An 18,943-nucleotide genomic window follows, 5' to 3' on the forward strand; every position below is an offset into this window, starting at 1 on the left:
ATAAGTAACTCAGCAGCATGGATGAGGCAATATGGGAGCTGTGAAAGCAGGCTGCACAGTGAGAGCAAGGCAGGCAGTGGCCAGTAGCAACAAGAGAGGGAAGACTATAAAAGAGCATAAACATGCAGGATGGTACAATTCCCAAATGTGTGCAACTTGTGGGTTCCCTGAGCAAGAAGTTAATATAGTGTCTAATATCCCTTGATGGATTTTATTTTATTTTATTTTTAGTTATTACTCTTTGCAGTGATGTGGATGATTAGCTTTTAGCTCCTGTGACACCCTGTGGAAATGCTACTGCCCGGTTACGTGGGGTGCAAACCAGCATCTGCTGCTCCCTGCTTACTTGTTAATTTCCTTTTGGTGCCACCAGTTGTTATATTAAATTTATTCATGAATCTGTGATCCCCGTGTATGTACCTCATAATTCTCAGCATTTTTACAGCTTTATCACAGGCTTCACAGTTGGCTTTTTCTAGGCTGAGGAGCTCTATTAGTTCCTGATACAAAGCCATACCTCTGACCAACCTTATCACTCTTCTGTGTTGGTTTATTTCGGCTATGTTTCAGTGGAGAGGACAGACTGCAACAGCAGCAAGTAATCATGATTGGGGTGAACTGTAATAGCTTATTACTTCCCCTTGGACCCCTTTCCCCTCTCAATATTTCCCAGTATTTCTAACCAACGCCAAGATCTCTTTCCCAGGCTGTTAGCGGTCAGGTCTGAGCCCATTTTTGTGTATAGGGAGTTAAAATTGTTTTTTCTCATGTACACTACTATACCTTTATCTACATTCAATTTTGCCAGCCCTTTCATCTGCCAGTCAGAGTCAGAGGTCTGTCTGCACCTTTACACACCTGCTTTCATTTTTCACTACCTTGGGCAAATGAGTATCATCAGCTGGCTTTGTCACCTCGGTGTCCAGCTGTTTTCCAAATGGCTTATAGAGCTATCTAGCACAGCTCGCTTTTCCTCAGCAGAGTTATGCTAAAAAAGAGCTGGATGTGCTGGGTGAAAACCTTCTGCTCTGCTGCCAAAAGAGTGCTGTTAACAACTTCAGTGGGGTGAGGGTTGGACACATTAGGCTTAGTTTTTTTTCAGTATTTCCTTTATGTGATTTATTATTTTTTTCAAAGACGTAAATGAATGTAAACTTCAGTTCTGTCCCCTCTTTGTTTTTTTTTCTCTTACTCTTGGCTGAAGAGTCCTAAACAAGCATGGGTTATGTGTACTAGGATGTAACACACTAGGGGACTTTATTCTGATTAACAGATAAACATCTTTTCTGGGGCTACTCTGACTTGCATTACATTATTGTCAATAGTTGGCCAAATCTTGTCTTTAAGAAAGCTAAGCCTTCATTTGTTTTAGTTGGTGACAAACACTGGTAAAAGTACTGGACAAGTATTTAGCAGAAATTACTAATTTCAACTATGTAAACATGGTCCTTTCAAGGTTTGAAAATTGCTTGAAATTCTTCTCTTTGCAGTGGTAATACTTAGCACTACTAGTGTCCTACGTATTTAAAGCACAGTGCAAACACCAATTAATCTTGACACCTCATAGGCAACCTGGAGTTGCAATCCTTATTTTATATCTGAGACACTAATTTAGTACCCTGCCTCTGATCAGCTTTGGGGCTCTTTGCAGATCTCAGAGATAAAAGATAAAGACTCTGACCCTTCCCTTCTTTTTATTTATTTATTTATGTATTTTTTAATTGTTGAAGTAGTTCTGTGCTGCCAGGTTGTTCCTTTCTTACTTCAGCCTTTTTTTTTCCCTTCTGGCTGACCGTTTCACTTTGCTCCTTCAGCTAATTTCTGTTTCTCACTTTATCAGGAGCTGTAAATAAAGACTTCATGTTTGGTCACTTTATGTGTAGTTAATTTCTATTTATTTTGACAAGATAGAAAGTATGAAATTATATATGCAATTCAAAGAAGATGCAATAGCTTCCACTGTATGGGATGTAAACTTCTGTGGAAATGGTGCTTTTTAAGAAATTCAGAAAGTGTATAATGTCCCGCTTTGAAATACAGCTGCAGGTGATCACTTAATCTTTCCATTACATCTTTTTTTCCCAAGTCTGCCTTTCCTCTTTAATAACTTTCATTCAGATGAGTTTCAAAGATCTATCAGGGAGTTTCCCACTCTTACTACCACTTAGGCTAGGTACTATCTGTTTTTCACATAACTTTTTTGCTCTGTTATGATATAAAGTGGCCAAAGTCTACAAGCAGCTCTTCAGTATGCTGGAAGCCCTCTTAATGTGAATAAATTTTAAAGCTGTGATTCTAACGTTTCCTTCAGACATATCTAGATTCATGCTTTCTGGCAATGAGATGATATGCCTTAGTGTGATGAAGAGGAAGACAAAGTGGGAATAATTAATAATTATTGAAGATGGACTCAGAATCTGCGGAGAAGGGTGTCAAGAAAAAAAAAAAGATTTAGGAGGGGAACTCGTTTATAATGTGATCTATTTCTTTTCCAAATGGAAGAAGACCAGCGTCTTAAGTGGTGTACCATATATCATTCACAGGTAAATAAGATTATTTTGCTAGGAGCAATAAATATTGTATCTGCTATCTGACTCACAGAATATACACGTGGGCCTGGATTTCCAGAAGTGATTTCTCAACCAGAGAGGCTGCTTTAGGGTGCATAACCTTAATAATCAAGACCAGTTATTGGACTATCGATGCAGGCTGCTTTCATTATCATGCACAGCTTCAGACACCTGATGTGTGAAGGGCATGGATAAGTGTCCAAATACCTCATTGCCCCATCTGTCCTGTCTGTTCAGCATCCCTACCCAAGAATTTGCTTCTCGTTTTTCAACAAAACTGAAATATGTATTTATCAAAATTGTCCTTTCTAAGTTATGTAAAATGTATATACCTGTGTTTTAAGATGGTTTTACTCCCTCTCTTTTTTTTTTTTTTTACATTCATTGTGTGGTGGACAATGATGGTTGCAGAAACTGAATATTCGCTGTGTTCCTACCGACAGAGGAAAGAGAACCTGATCTGTTGTTCCCTGTCCTTGCTCATCCCAAAAGCTGGGAAGTTTGTCTCCTTTTCAGTGCTGTTTGACTTGCGGTGTTCAGCATTTGCATTGCAATATGTAAATGAGCCAGTGTGCTGCTCTCAGATGCCCAGCTGCTTCTCATGAAACAAATATGTTTGCGATGGGTGGCAAATGCAGGAAAAATCACTCTCTTCCTCCTGTGAGTGTTTCACAGACCCAAACATGTGCCTCTTATAGGCACTTCAGTGTCGTGGCTGTTGTGAGATGCGGGGGCTGTCAAGAGGAATGCCAGGCAGAAATGAGGCAGACATCTCAATAGCAGTTTGCAAGTCGAAAGCTGGGCTATGATTTGAGGCCTGCTAATGCAGTTAAACCAAGAAAATAATAGAGGTATAAATTAAGTGATACTTAGATGTGTAAATGAAGGAGAGATGATTTTTAAATGAGAATTTAAATATCATGGGGAATCAGGGGCTGAACACCTGGTGATGGACTCTAGCACCTGGACATCTTCCTTTCAAGAAAAAGTCCTTGGGCACACCTGCATCCCTTGCCAAGGTCACTTCCATCAGTACCTTGACTTTCCAGATCCCATCCCTGCACATCTGGACAGCATCCCTGTACTCTTCCGAGGCCATACGTCCCTGTTCCCACTTCTTGTGCATTTCTTTCTTGTGCCTCATTTTGCCCAACAGGTCCTTGCACAGCCATCCCAGTTTCCTGCCCTCAATTTCTCACACATGGGGATGGAGAGTTCTTGCTCTCTAAGAAAAGCATCCTTAAAGAGTTGCCAGCTCTGTTCAGCTCTTCTGTCCCTAAGGACAGTGTTCCAGGGGATCTCATCCACTAGGTGTTTAAACAGCTGGAAGTTCTCTCTTCACAAGTCCAGAGTCCTGACTTTGCTCTTTGCCTGGTCCATATTCCCTGAGATCACAAACCCAACCAGGACGTGATCACTGCAGCCCAGACTGCTTCCGATCTTAACCTCTTCAATGAGTTTCACTGGTGAGCAACAGGCCCAGTAACACTTCTCCTCTGGTTGGTTTGTCTAATACCTCAACCAGGAAGTTATCCTCAATGTACTCAAGGAGTCTCCTGGATTGCTGACAGCCTGCTGTGTGGCTTTTCCAACAGACAGGAGTTGGTTGAAGTACTCTATCAGGAGATATCAAGGGAGTACTCTCCCTTGAGCCTGGAGAAGACCCCTGCCACAAGGTGTCCTTTGTTGGTCCAGTCCTTAACTTTTACCCTCAAGCTCTCTACCTGCCTGTTTCTCAGAGGCATCCCTTTGCAATCTTTCCATTTCTCAACATAGAGAGCAACACCCCTGTTCCTCCTTCCCTGCCTGTCTCTTCTGAAAAGCTTGTAGTCCTTGATTCCAGGGGTGTGATTTGTCCCACCACGTGTCTGTAATAGTAATTAGATCACATTCCTACTTGCACTGTGACTTCCAATGCCTCCTGCTCGTTTCCCATGCTTTGTGCGTTGGTGTAGAAGCACTTCAGCTGGGCTATCGGCTCTATCACCTTTTCAGAGGAATCTTTCCTAGCTCCTTTGGGACAATTCACAAGTATTTCCCTGTTGCTTCCCAAGGGGACAGTGTTCCCAGGTTCATTCCCATCACTCAGGGGTGCATACCCTTCCCTCACTGAATCTAGCTCAAAGCCCTGCTAAAATACCCAGCCAGCTTGCTGCCCAGAACACTCTTGCCCCACCTTGTCAGATCATCTCCATCTGTTCTTCAGCTTTAAAATACCTTAACTGCATTCTTGGCTGAATGTGTGTGTGCTTGTTTTTCTATATCATTGCTCAAAAACATATACAACCTGATGGAAAAGGGATTGGAAATTTCAAAATGAGTAAAATAAAATAAAATAAAATAAAATAAAATAAAATAAAATAAAATAAAATAAAATAAAAGTCATAGGCCTTTGTTTACAACAAAGTAAATTCATTCAGTCCAGTGTTTTTAATGGCTCACAAGTCAGCTGTGACTTCAGTGGTGAATCATACAATTTGATAAAGCAATAGCTAAAATCAGAAAACCATGTGTGCGTTATATGAATCTGAAAACTAGTTCAATTGATGAGCAAGTTACTGAGTTACTGCCAAGCAGCATTTCTGCACTTTTTTTTTTTTTTTTAATCAGATAAATTAGTAAAATATCTAAGTACCTTTAAAGTCAGGTCACATACTTAGGAATTTAATATGGGTTCTGAAGAAAAAAAATTGTCTTCTAATATTTTGGATTTGTTGAAGCATCGTATACAGAGTTTTTGATGTTCAGAGGACAGTCACTGTCCTGCTTGCACGAAGAGACAAATATTTCTTCCTCATAATGTTTGGGAATCTATTTCACATTTTCTGCAAAGACAGGAGCATATTAGTCAGAATGAGTTTAAAACCTTCAACCTACAGCTTTCAACCTGCAACCTAGCAGCTCTCTTTCACTGCAAGGCCAGGGTATTTGATTCCCTCCCACTGACCGTAAGAATTGAAAGCTTGGTCTTGCTTCCTTTGTGTGACTGCAGATCCATGTCAAATTTCAAATCATGCTTCACAGCTGGTACAGTGAAGAGAGAATTTTCATCACAAGACTGAAGGAAAAAATAGTGCTCCAATAAGAGAGATCAAAACTTTAAAAGCATCCCTGTGTGGTCTGGACAGAGTAGCCAAGCAATCCCGATCTGATCTGTAGCATTACAGACCGTTTTTGGCTGCAAATGTTTGCCCACTGACAAGATGTCTCTGTGCTGTTCATTGTTGTAAACAATTGATAGTTAATACAGAAATTTAATTACCTCTTCTTTATATTTGCGCACCTATGGGAATAAAACATCTACTTGCAGAAGATATTTGCATTCATTAGTGTTACCTTATTGTTATTGATCATTCTGCCTTCAGTTTTCTCTTATCTTTGATCCAACCTGTCTGGGCTATAACAGGTTGATAAACCTGAATTGAAAGCCCCAGCACACAGTTTTATTTTTCCAGATAAGCTTCTGATAGACTTGAGAGTGAAAAGTTCTTCATCTTCCCCAGCCTTCTGCAAGACTGCATCCCCAAAGACTTGCATGACATTCACAAGTGCAGTATATTCGCATATTCAGACATAATCCATGCATTGATAAAGATGGTTAAGTACTAGAAATAATTAAAAATATCTAATTCAATAGTGGCACCATTACCTCTCATTTCCATGGCAGCTTTTAAATGGATACAAATACAAATTGACTGCCTGACAGTGGCAGTGGTCTGTTACTGAAGTATATTGGCAGTCTTGCTCTTGGCATTTGCACGCATTATTTGAGTGTTTACAATGAAATTACTTTAGCAAAATTGTAATCTGGTTGCTGAAGAGTATAGCAACTTTGGATGACTGTAGACAATTATATTTTCCAAGGTTAACTGTGCTATCTTCATAGTGCACCTGATTACTTTTTGCTTAGCATGGACTTTGTTTAAAAAAAACTGTTGTGGTTTAACCTGGCAGGCAGCTAAGCACCACACAGCGATTTGCTCACATATTGCCATGCCAGTGGGCTGGGGGTGGAAACTGGAAAAAAGGTAAAACCCGTGGGTTGAGATAAAGACAGTTTGATAGGACAGAAAAGGAAGGGAAAATAATAATAATAATAAACCAATACATATATATTGATATATATATATCTGTATACACACACACAGAACAAGTGAAGCACGAAGCAATTGCTCACCACCTGCTAACCAAAGCGCAGCCTGTCCCTGAACAGCAGCATCCTCCCCCAGCTAACTCCCCCCTTTTATTGTCCAGCATGACACCACATGGCATGGAATACCCCTTTGGGTGACTGGAATTTCCTACTCAAGCCTGGTGTGTGATCAGTGCGACCCACAAACCCATCCAACCAACCAACCAAAACAGGTAGTTCTGTGACAAGCTCCTGTTTCCAGAGAGACAGAGTGGTCTCCAAAGAAAAAGATATAATGGCCTCACAAAAACTGCAGATATGTTGCATGACCCACACACTTGGATTACTTCTATAGCTACAGTTCTAATATCATCTTTTTTTTAATTGTTATTTTTATTTATTTGTTTATTTATTTATTTGTTTATTATTAGAATAAATAAGCTAAAGTAAGCCAAGTTTCGTTTCAGTGAAAAAAATTTGAAATCCAAAAATTTGCATGTGCCCTATAAATTAACATTAGAGCTCTCCGTTATGTTTATTGGTAACTCTGCAAAGTATACGTAGGGAGGGTACACATTTTATGTATATGGCTCAACATTTATCATAACTTTAGTCTCCTGATATAACTAACGTTCTGTATTTTTCCAAGAAAACTAGATTTTTTTTTTTTTTCCATGCATTATTTCTTGGTCTCTTTTTTGTCTTTTTCTCACTAATGCAGTTGCCATTTTCCAGGAGCCTTCCCACTGTCCTTGAGAGTGAAGGGTCTTTTCTTTGCCAGGTTTTTGGCTGCAGCACAACGGTGCAGTCTCGGTGAAGGTGGTGTGAGCATGGCCTTCTGCCCCCCTTGGCCTTCCTGTGGGGAGTACAGCTTGCAGGGTGGCTGGGACTGCAAACAGCAGCTGGGAACAACCTCTAATTTAAGATATTAATGTGTTTTCTAGAGCAGAAATACTTTTGTTATTATTTTGCTTTAAATACGTGAAGATAAAAGGTTCTTTTCCAGCAGTGGTTTTTGTGTAATGTGCTTGACAGGGGTTAGGCTACTCCAGGGAGCTGTTTCATGCGTTCTGCGCATTACAGGAGCTATCAGCCTTCAGATTATGCACTATGGACTATTATACTTGCAGCTATTATACTTGTGTCATGTACGTTTATTTTCACTGTTCCTATCTGACAATTTTACTCACATCCCTTTATATACAAATTTACATGTGCATATGTAGATATGAAAAGGCAGTCTTGACTTCGTAGTTTAGAAATAGCTAATTCTCAGACACAGAGATGCATTTGGGAAAAAAATACTTATAGCAAGCAATGCTTGTTTTGTTGAAACACTCCAAGGGCTGGTTTAAATGTAAATGCTCTCCTAAAATGAGAGCCAGAGTCTCTGAAGTTTATATAAACTGTAGTAACAGCAGTAATAGTTACCTGGCACCTCTTATAAAATGTAATCCATATATTGCTTATAATCCATAACATGCTTTATGATCTTGTATTTCTTAAAAAGTTGAAAAATAAACTGCCTATTGGACACTTCTGCATTCTGACTGATAAGATTTCTAGCACATAGGAGGGATTCTTCTGCAGCCCCTTTGTAGACTTCTTTCAGGAATACTCTGTCCCAGACACGTGCTGCTGCTCCTGGAGAGTGTCCATGTCCTGCCCTTGGGCTATGTGAGACTGCCAGCAGAAACAAGGCTGTAGGAACTGCTCCTTTCTGCATCAGCATCTGACTTTGTGGCTGGCACCTTCTTTTTATAGAATAGTCAATATGTACAGAAAGAGCATTAAAAAGGCACATAAATCGCAGTTTGTGTCATTTTTACCCTGGTTTCTTCAGGCCTTTGAAGTGCTGGATATCCCCACTCTACTTTTGATCTACACCTCTTCCTCCCTGGTGAGGTGACCCTGCCTCCTTAGAAGAAGATGCCCAGCTATACTCACCTATAAACAATAAGTAACAGCATAACTGGAGAATTTCTCAACAGATCTCCTTCCCCATGCTTAGCTGTAGAGGAAATCATCATGCCCCAGGTAGCTGTGCAAGCATACAGATGGGTTTTAGTTATAGAACCAATTAACAATTATATGTATGTATGCATTTCCCTTTTATAACCAATGCCATTTGGATGATTGCCTGTTTGCATATTGTATCTTTGCAGTAAGGAGGAAGAAAGGGGATAGGAGAAGAGAACATGGGACTCAAGGGCCCTGTTGATTGAATATTGCACTAATTGCTGGTAAAGTAACATTACTAAGTGGTGGGTTCTCTAGCACTCCTGGTTTTGCCATCTGTAACTTCTTAATTAATTTATTTATTCTAATTTTTTAAACTTGAAAATTCTTATCGGTCACTTACAATAAGTACACCTGCAGTCAGAATACTAGATGTTGTGGGTTTATTTAATCCTTTTTTTTTTTTTTTTTTTTTTTTTTTTTCCTGTATGGAGTTTATCTGCTTGAAGCATGTTTTCATATTTTCCCAGCTGCAAAATCAATACAAGAATAGGAGAGCAAGCTGTATCCCTTTGTCTAGTGCATAATAGAGCTGGCTGTAGGACAGCAGTCCCTTTTCACAGTAGCCTTTGAGATTTTTAAACTAGTTTTCTTGTTTTTTAAACTAAAATTGCTTTCAAAGTTTTACAGAACAAAATAAAAAGAACTGCTTTAAAGGTCAGTTTGTATGTTTTCCTAACAGTTATGAAAGTTATAGAAGAAAAAAAAGAAAGTAAGTCAGGCCACGATTGATTTACTTTGCAATACTTTGCCAGTGGTAAGCAACTCTCCTCAGATCACAGTCTGCAGTTCATACAATATATTTTATACCTCAAAGGTCTGTAAGGAACCAAACAGATTTAATCTGTAAACCTGTTCTATGACATGCTATTTGATTTCCTCCGATGAATTTCAACTAATTTCTCACAAAGTAATCAAAGGAAACTCTTACAATTTTCAGTGTTGATACAATATCCAGTCAAACCACACATTTCTTTTAAAAGATGCTAGTTTTTCAAAAAAAAAAAAAAAAAAAAGCAAAAAACACCAGATGTAATGGACTAACATCTGAGTAGGAAGATATTTTAGCCATTTAATTTCACCTTTTTCACTTTGCTATGATTTATTCTTCATTAAACGGGTATATTCTCAAATATGACAACTTGTCCTCTTGAAGACGGAACGGTTCAAGCATTTTAAAAACTTGATTAGAGATGTTCAAAAAACATCTAGTTGGCAAGAAAGGCAACTAAATAGGCAAGAACCTATCACCTCTCACCTGAGCCATTTTTCCATTGGAAATGGTGAATTTTCAGTAAAAATTTGTAGAGCAGCGGGATATTCCTTTCTCTCCTGCTTCCTGCTGTCATCTTCTGTTGTGTTGGCCTTCATGCTTGCTGTCGCAGTACCGTGAAGGGAAGTTTACTATGAAACATGCAGGCAACCCCCTTGCAATCACCATTGCTGACATGCAATTTGTGAGCTCCAGCCAAGATCTGTGGCTCTGGCACAGCTGCACAGACCTGAATTTGGTACATCCACTGAGCATCTCAGGAGTCCAAAATTTGTATGTGTATCAACTACTACAACAACAAAGTACTTTTAATTCTATGTTGTGTTTTCTCTCATGCTTGCCAAACAAAGAAAGTAAGAGAATGGTTGGCTCCTGGGAGTGGAGGAGGACAGCTGATAGCTGGCTGTACAGGGCTGTGCAGCCAAAATTTCTTCTCCTACAGGAAAATATCTCAATCAGAAATTATCATCAGTGATTGCTGATGGATTTTCTTGATGTCATGAATTTATTTTGAATTCAATGATACGCTGAGACCTTCTGGGTGCAAAAACATGAAACTTGTTCTCTCGACTCACCACAAGTGATGCATTTGCAGTAGCTGCACAGTGACAGTAATACTGAACAAAAGGCAAGTCCCCACTGAGCTTCTGCTTCTCCTTGTCTTCGCACCTCTGCAAAGCAGAGACTAGCACAAGCAAACCCACCAGCATATATTATCTAGAGTAATGGAAGACCTCAGCCTTGTATGTTTAATTAAAAAAAAAAAAAAAAAAAAAAAAAAAAAACAGAAACAAAAAACCACTCTGTTTTCTTCCTCAGCAGTGCTGCAGGCTGTAGGTGAGAGCCTTCAAGTGCTCTCCATTTTTTAGATGATGATTCTTCATGGGTTTGGTGCTGCTGAATGTAGACAGGAAATTTGGATTTCTTTTTACCAACTATGTTCTTAACGACCTATTGGAAAAGCATATATAGAAACATGGCTAAACATATATCAGATTTTTTTTTCTCAGAAAAAAAAAAAAAAAAAAGCACAGGCAGTGGAGTGCCTTCTTATAGGAGAACTTAAGGGCTTTCTTCTTTAAAGAAAAAAAAAAAAAAAAAAACAACTTTGTGGGGGATATATGTATGTAACGTTAGTATATATCAATTCTAGCTAAAGATCAAGATAAAATGATTCACAGTTTTATAGCCTGCCATAAGCAGAAGACAAGCTTGATGTGCTTGAAGTAGTTTGTGTTGCTAAGGATATATTGTATGGTTGTAGTCCAACAGAGCAATGATCAAGGAATGAATAACTGAAGCCATGTTATTATTCATCAGATAGGAGTCCCTTGCCAACCAGAGATAGAAATCATAATTCACAAAGGTTGCCATGTGAGAATTTAGCTTCAGAAATCTAAATAGACACAAACTGAATTAATAAGTGGCTGATATTTACGGTCGATGAAGAGAGACCTTGAATCCAAATTCATGGAAATATTTTCTTATGCCCAGCAGAAAAATCTTTCTCATATCTGGGGTCAGTTTTATCTGCTGTCCATTGTCCATCTTTCAGCTCACTTGTGATGATTATGTAGTTGAAGTTTCACAGCGAAAAATAATAGAGATTTCAGGTCTATAGAAATAGCTGAGATTAAAGCAGTCAAATGAAAAAGGTAATTTAAACTTTAAAAGTGTTGTATGGCTTGCCATTAGACACTAAATCAATGCCCTTAGGCGTTGTTGCTCTCTGAATCCTTTGTAGTTGGGAGAGAGAAGTAAGGAAGTTACCTCCACAAAGTAATTGAGAACTCGGGTAAGGCAAATTGCCATCTAGGTTTCTGGGTTTCTGCCTCTCCCAGACTGGATGCAGCGAAGGGTGAATATCTGGTTAATGGTGCAACAAAGCCTTGCACGTTACCAACAGCCAAGGAAGTAAGCTACTGCCATGATATTATTCCTCAACAAATTAATATATTCCACTTCCAGGTTTAATAGATCTTTTCATAGCTCCTTCTACAACGTGTTCTGGGGACTTACGCTAAGCAGAAGGATGTGCTGCAGGGATCTTGCATGCCAAGGGTAAAATTGTGTTTACAGAAGCTCCTGCTATGGAAGTGTCCAAAAGGTTGAGAGGAAAGGGGGAGGCATAGTTCAAATTATCCAGGAAAATAAAAGAATAGGACAGACATATTTTAGTATTTGTTCTCAGAAGCGTACTTGTTTGTGTGGACTAAACAAGGTTAGGTTGGTGAGACTGTTAGATCTGGTGCTTTACAGAAAACTCATCAGGACAAGGCTATCCCCAGGCCAGGAATGTGTTTAGCTCATTCTCTGTTTTTAGTCTGGTTGCCTGAATGCCAACAAGAAAAAGCAGGCACACTAAGCAAGGCAGACCTGCATCCCTGTAACTGCATGTCTCTGCAGCAGCCTAGTGTACTTACTGGAGCAAATCTCCAGCCCTGAGCACCTGCCATGGCTGTCTGCCTTCTGCTGGGGAGTGCAAAAAGAGCTGGAAGCCTGGTGACGTGGCTTCCTCCCCTTGGGCTGTTTTACTGGTTCCTGCACCAGTTCAGCCAGCAGCTTCTGCTGTGTCTGGCTCTCCATTGCTGTGTGTCTTGTGCAGTCACTTACTGCTGTGCAGTAGCCACACGTGCTTATCTTCTTGCTTAATATGCTTCTAAATAAGTAAGCTCTTGATTGTCATAATTTCTTTACTTCTTTCCTCAAATATAATGTTTCACCAGTTCTCTTGCACTTTATCTTCTGCTGTCCAAGAGTAAGAAGAGTCACAGTGCTGGAAAATCTTGGATAAAACCCGTTTTTGTTCCTGCTATTGTTGTTGCAAGCCAACATCTCTCTTTCTCTCTTGCTGTATCAAACACTCACAGCATCTCAGGGACAAGCTGTGCTTTGCGTCTATGTTTTCTGTGCCTTTATAGAATCCAAAGTGTAAGTGTCATTGAAAATCAGCCGCTTCTGTTTAGTTTAGTAATTCCCTTTCAAAGTGAAAACAGATTGTGGAGTTGTACTCTCCACCCCCCTCCCAAAGACTTTTTTTTTTCCCCTCTCTTTCTGCCACTGTTGCTGATCAGACAATGAAAACTTGTAGGAAAGTTAAGGAAGATCTCAATTTTAGACTGTAGGGTTTTATTGTAATCTGAATGAATTTACTGAGATCCATGGGCCTCAACCTTCTTGTGTGTGTCTGTGGAACTAAAAGCTTTGAGGCAAGCAGAATACCAACAGGGATAAGTTTAGTCCTGCTGCTTTCCTTCCCCGTGTGAATGTTCCTGTGAGATAATATATATTCCATGTAAATGTATATATAGTTATAGTAATATAGAGAGAGTTATGCTTGCATCTGTAACAAAACCACTTATTTAAATCAGAGAAAGGGGGACGGGTGACACGAGGTGTTGAGCCAGCAGACCGAGTGTCCAGACAAAGGCGGTGGAGCAGAAGCCCTGCTGAGCCAGCGCCTGCAGAGCGCACGCTGCCAGGCAGCACGGCTGGGCTGCGTGCTGGGCACCACTGAGCCATTGGATGAGCAAGGTTCTAATCAAAGGATGGGAGACAAGCCATGCCCTTCCATTCTCCTCCCCTCCGCTAGCTGCTGCTCTCCCCTTTCCTCTAACATGCTTAGAGACAGACACACACACACACGGACACGGTCACCTGTCCTTTCTGTGTTTCATTTCCAGTCAGACTGATGAGTTCACTTCCATTGTGCTGGATGTTCTTACAGAAACAAATCAATGCTAAGATAACTGCATCTATTTCAAGATTTATTATTTTGATAATAACAAGGTGGTCTTTCACGTGCTGAAACACAGCAACAAAGAAATATACAGGTATCTCTTCATCTGCAATGCTAGTTGCGAATTGCTTTCAGTGTAAGAACATTTTCGAGCTTGAATTGGTAATTGCTGGTTCAGACAGGCAACTCAGGGATTACGACATAACACAGCTTTGCAACACCTAGTCTGAACACTAAGTGAGCAAAGGCACATATATTGGTCTGTATTTGCTCGATGATAAAGAAAATGTACTGCTCTTACTGAATGAGCTTCCAAGCCGTTCATCTAAAGGTGTTTCCAATGAAAACCATTGTGCAAACATCCTAAACACATCTCTGATTAGGCTTTTGAGCTGTGTGGCACTGCTGGTGCATGGGGAATATTATCATTAGTGCTGTGCATGGTGTGGGACACCCAGATCCAATGCATTGCTGTGTTTCCTCAGTTTGAACCTGAAAATGTCTTTTTAAAACACTATTTTATGTCGTTTAAAATGTTATTAGATTTTTTTTTTTTCCTGATCAGTCTTATCAGAAGTATGAATAAACACAGCAATGAGGCTAAGTGACTTGATTTGTCTATCATCAAGTCAATTGGAGTGTACTGTGCTACTGCAGTGCTATCTAGTGCTTCAAAATCAACCAACAAACAATACAATGCATTTTTTTGTTTGTTTTTTTTTTTGATCATTTTTAAATTACTCACAGGACACATTCAACACATCCGATGGCAGGGTGAGAGTGCACTGTTTACATTGTAATCTTGTGAGTGAGAATGATTAAAATTAAGACAGGCAAACAGTCAAATGAAGGTTAAAGATTATCCAGAATTTGTTATGCCTTATTCCATGATTTCATGTGATGCATGAGTACAGTGAAAGATATATTTTTGTGCCAGGTCAGAGGGAAACAAACCTACAGTGTTCCTTATTGGCAGAAAAGCAAGTCCTATGAGACATGGTTCTGTAGGAGATGTTCCCTTATTAACAAAGCACATTCCAAAATTGATATTTTCTTCCAGAAAGAGGTTCAAAAATTGAATGTTAGCGTCTCTATGTTATTTGTAACACCATATTTAGCCACAACTTTCAAGGTCTTCTAAGCTTCGATAAAATCCCAAAAAGGAGAAAAAAAAATCATAATTAAAAACAAACCAAAACAACTTATATTCCAAGATTTCTGTCATCTCAGAAGAGTATGATCATAGGCAATTTCTTATCTTTAAGTTTCTTAAGGATTTTCTAACTAGAGAAAGAATGAGATCTTTCCCTTGTCAAAATGCCAAGCAAAAATAAGATCATGGGGGAAATCTTATTTCTGATAAACATTTAGAGTTTAAAGAAAACTTCAATCAATGACTGACTTTACAGAGGTATATGTCTTTAAAGAATTGCAAATTGTATTTCAATTGTAGTATGATGCTCAATTATACCACTTATCTTCCTTGAAACATTTCACAGTAACGTAGTTATAAAATACAAGGTCCACTAGCAGGAAAGACTGACCCAGGGTATGATAATGAGACCCACGTTAACCAACTATCAAACACTACTGGAATACGTCACATGAAGCAGCCAGTTACTCAATGTGAAGTTCAGGGAAGTTTATAGATAGTGGTAGTGAAGTTTATAGATAAGTGTTAGAAGAAAGGAGGGTGTCTTGTTTTTCTTCCCAGAATTAGGCAGGCTATGCTACGTTGCTTTTTAAAGTGACAAAAGAAAGTTTGCAATAACAGCATCGTTCTGTTCAGCGTAGATCCTGCATCTCTCTCAGAGAGGCATTCCTTTATGTCATTCATGTCTCTTTAATATGCAAAGAAATTATAACTGTTTGTTGCTGTTGCTGTTGTTGCTTTTCCCTTGAGAAAACTGTATGTTCATTTTGCTAGATCGACATGCATGTTATTGGCAGGTGTCAAAATGCAATTACTTCTCTTACCAACTAGACTTCTACATATTCCAATTACTTCCAACTACTTCTACGTAAGCTCTTGAAGGCTTTTACGGTTTATCTCACAAGCAATTCCATTTTGTATCCTTTCATACATTGTACTGGGACAAAGTTGGAAACAGTTTAAAATTTCTGTGATTATCTGGGCAAAACTTTGTTTTTCCACCTCCACACACACCTCTGCAAGTCATTTTTAAAACTGCAAGATCATTTCATGTGGGCTTTCAGAAGTGTAGCTGTGTTTAAATGTAAGAGGCTTTTTTTTTTAAAGTTATATTTTGTTTGTTTTTTTGCTTTAAATATCTTCAGATACTTGCTACCTGACCCAGGTAACATTTTAGGTTTTGTCTTGTTTTTTGCCTTCTTTCCACCACCCCCACGCCTCACACTCTACTACAACTAATTTACTTAGTCTTTGACTTTTTGGACTTTAATTACTGGTGTTAGTAATTTACTGTTTGGGGATTCTTAGATCCCATACCTCTGCTTTACTCTTTATCTTTGCATCATGTTTTGAATGCTGGTGTAGTTAGAGTAAACCATGAGAGGTGAGAGAAGCTGAAACAGCCATTCTGTCAAGCTGAAAAAACCTTGCTTGGACAATGCACGGTGTGTATGTTCATTGCATGCTGGGTTTTTGCTGTTGTGGTGTTTTGTTGTTTTGTGGTGGTTTTGGTGGTTTTTGCTGTTGTTGTTTTCAGATGTTTTTCAATGCACCCTAAGGATAGCATTCAGGTTTTGGTTTTGGTTTTGTTTTTTAATGGTAGTTTCTGAGCTTTCTCACGCAGCTGGGGAGCTTGGCAAAGGCCTATAGAATAAATTTTGTATATTCTATTTCCTTGTGTACAGCCAAATTTTCCTATCTGTTGGTTTATATAGCATTATATCTGCAGGCCCACTTTGAAAAAATCATGAGCATTATCCCAAAGAGCACTAGTTTGATCACTAGAATTAATACCCTACAATATAAACTCCATTAACAGGTATTTTGTTTCTCTCTGACCTCACTTGTATCTGAAAGAAAGCAAAGTACTCTGAAAGTCATTCAAATGCTCGTAGTTAAGAGAAAACAAACAAATGAGCACACGGCAGACAATCTGGTGCAATTAATATAAGACCTGTCAGGAGGGGATATTGTAATAAAATGAAGTGACAGTGCTGTTCCAGAGCTAAACTTAAGGTTTCTACTCCAGGCAGGAGATGACATTTATGCTCCTTATAACTTCCATTTCAATGACAACCTTCATTTATGAAAGATGGATGTATTTTGTTTTGCAGGTAGAAGAGAAATAAAACCTGTTCTTTTCCTCAAAGGAACTGGCTTAGGACTTTAAATTACGGTGGCTGAAGCATTAGGGAAAAAAGAAAGCTTACAACAAACACCAACCAGCTGCTTCTGCTGTATTTTTAATATGTACAGCTCTATTAGACTGGTTTATTAATACATCTGCAGGTATCTTGCAACAGGGGCCAGATGGCTCGGGAGATGAAAAATAGCACAAAAAGGGTTGCAAGTAGCAATCTAGGTCAGAAACAGCCAAATTGTGTTGTCATCTGATGTCTATTCAGTAGCCAGGAGGAATGAATCTGGAGAGAGGGTCTCGCTCCAGAGACCTCATGGTCCTGTAGCACCAAGACTCCACAAGTATTTCTTCCACATGAGCAGAAGACACAGAACATATAGAGATGTTGGCAGGTAATTAGGCCAGTGAGCTCTTCACATTAGGGATGATGCTACATGGTAGGATGCTGCAGGACGTTGTTATTTTGGGTAATAACAAGAGACCAAGTTCAGCAAGTGACTCAGGCTCTGTTGGTGGGAGTGTATTGGTGTCCACGACAGGTCCTGGGCTCTGAAACACACATACACCGGGTTTCCAAAAACTGGCATCAAGAGCCATGCTTGACACTTGTCAAGAGACCACAGGCTAAAGTGATTTGTACAGGCAGTAATACGATAGGCTGCATTTTGAAATTTACATGACTGACTCTATGGTCCTGAATTGCAAATCAAAGTGCATTGTTAAGGAAACCCTTTTATCTAGGTTTTCTGAAAACCTAGAATACAAATATTAGGAAAAAAAATAAGTGCCAGGCTTTGTGCTTGCCTGTACTTTTATCTCCGTAAAGTTTAGAAGTAGTTTGTTGTTTTGAATTTATGAGCTATGAAAACTGGCATTATTAGGTGACAGCAGGCAAAAATGTGAGAAGTTATGATACTGCAGTCTTAATAAAGCTGGTGTAAAATGAGTTATACAGACGCAATACAAACCTGATCCTTCTTTCTCTGTTTGATGGGGCCATAAAGAATCATGGTGAGATTCATCATATGACCAGACCTGCAAACACTTGCTGTAATGGTCAGAGCATGCTGTAGGCATTTTTGTCCAGAAATACCACTTGTTTCCTGGTGTTGCCTGGTCACTTAGGGTAGGATGACATGCTCATAATACAATATGTGCTGTATGGAAGATCCTTTGCATAACTCCTGGTTTCAAGCATCAAAAGTAAAATTCAAGAGCTTGGAAAAGCTGCTGAGGGTGGCCTAAGGAGGTATCCATGACACCAAGATAAGCATTTCCCTGATCTCTCTTTCTCTTGCAACCCTCTAAGGTTATTTGTACCTTGCAACTCAGTTTGTAATAAATCACTCTGATAACCATTTAGAACAGCCGTGGCCTGTTGCTGTACCTCAAATCCAAATAATCCCCGATTCTCTGCTTCTCAGGGCATCTGTTGAAATTCAGACTCCTCATCCCTGAATGTTAATGGACATGGCTGTCAAAACAACCACACAGTCTTTTTCAAGTAATTATTGTTTGGGGATTTGTACACATGATCTTTTGGGGTGATTTTTTTTTTTTTTTTTAATTATCATTTGTTTGCTTAGTTCTTCCTCATACTTTGTTGCTGTTAGCCCTGCAGATGATACTGAAGATAGAAAACTCTGAGATTTCAAACTGGAGTAAGAAAAGGGCTGGATATTGAGTAAATCCAAAACCAAAAGGAAAAAAAAAATGCTAAACAAATGTAATTTTGGGGAAATAATCTGTAAAAGCACATCAGCCTTGCACTGTGGAAGCACTGACATTGTTCTCTAATAAAGTTAGAGAAGTTCTGGAGATCACATTGAAGAATCAGACAGCAGCAGCATGAAAGATTATTCTTAACAAGATCCAGTACTAGAATAATTATTTAGTTCATTTTCTCTTTCCTCAACA

The 18,943-nt window shown here is 39.2% G+C and overlaps 2 long non-coding RNA genes across 2 annotated transcripts in view; one reads left to right on the forward strand and one right to left on the reverse strand.

Annotated features, from left to right (window-relative positions):
- Positions 1-18,943, forward strand: part of LOC311436853 — a 291,205-nt gene that overhangs the window by 258,753 nt on the left and 13,509 nt on the right. The gene's annotated exons all lie outside the window — the stretch shown is intronic.
- Positions 17,114-18,943, reverse strand: part of LOC311436854 — a 131,157-nt gene continuing 129,327 nt past the window's right edge. The window contains exon 3 of the long non-coding RNA XR_014693128.1: positions 17,114-17,575. This is a non-coding gene — a long non-coding RNA (uncharacterized lncRNA). The remainder of the gene's footprint in view (positions 17,576-18,943) is intronic.

The sequence above is a fragment of the Aythya ferina genome (genome assembly GCF_964211825.1).
Source record: "Aythya ferina genome assembly, chromosome: 4".
Lineage (NCBI taxonomy): Eukaryota > Metazoa > Chordata > Aves > Anseriformes > Anatidae > Aythya > Aythya ferina.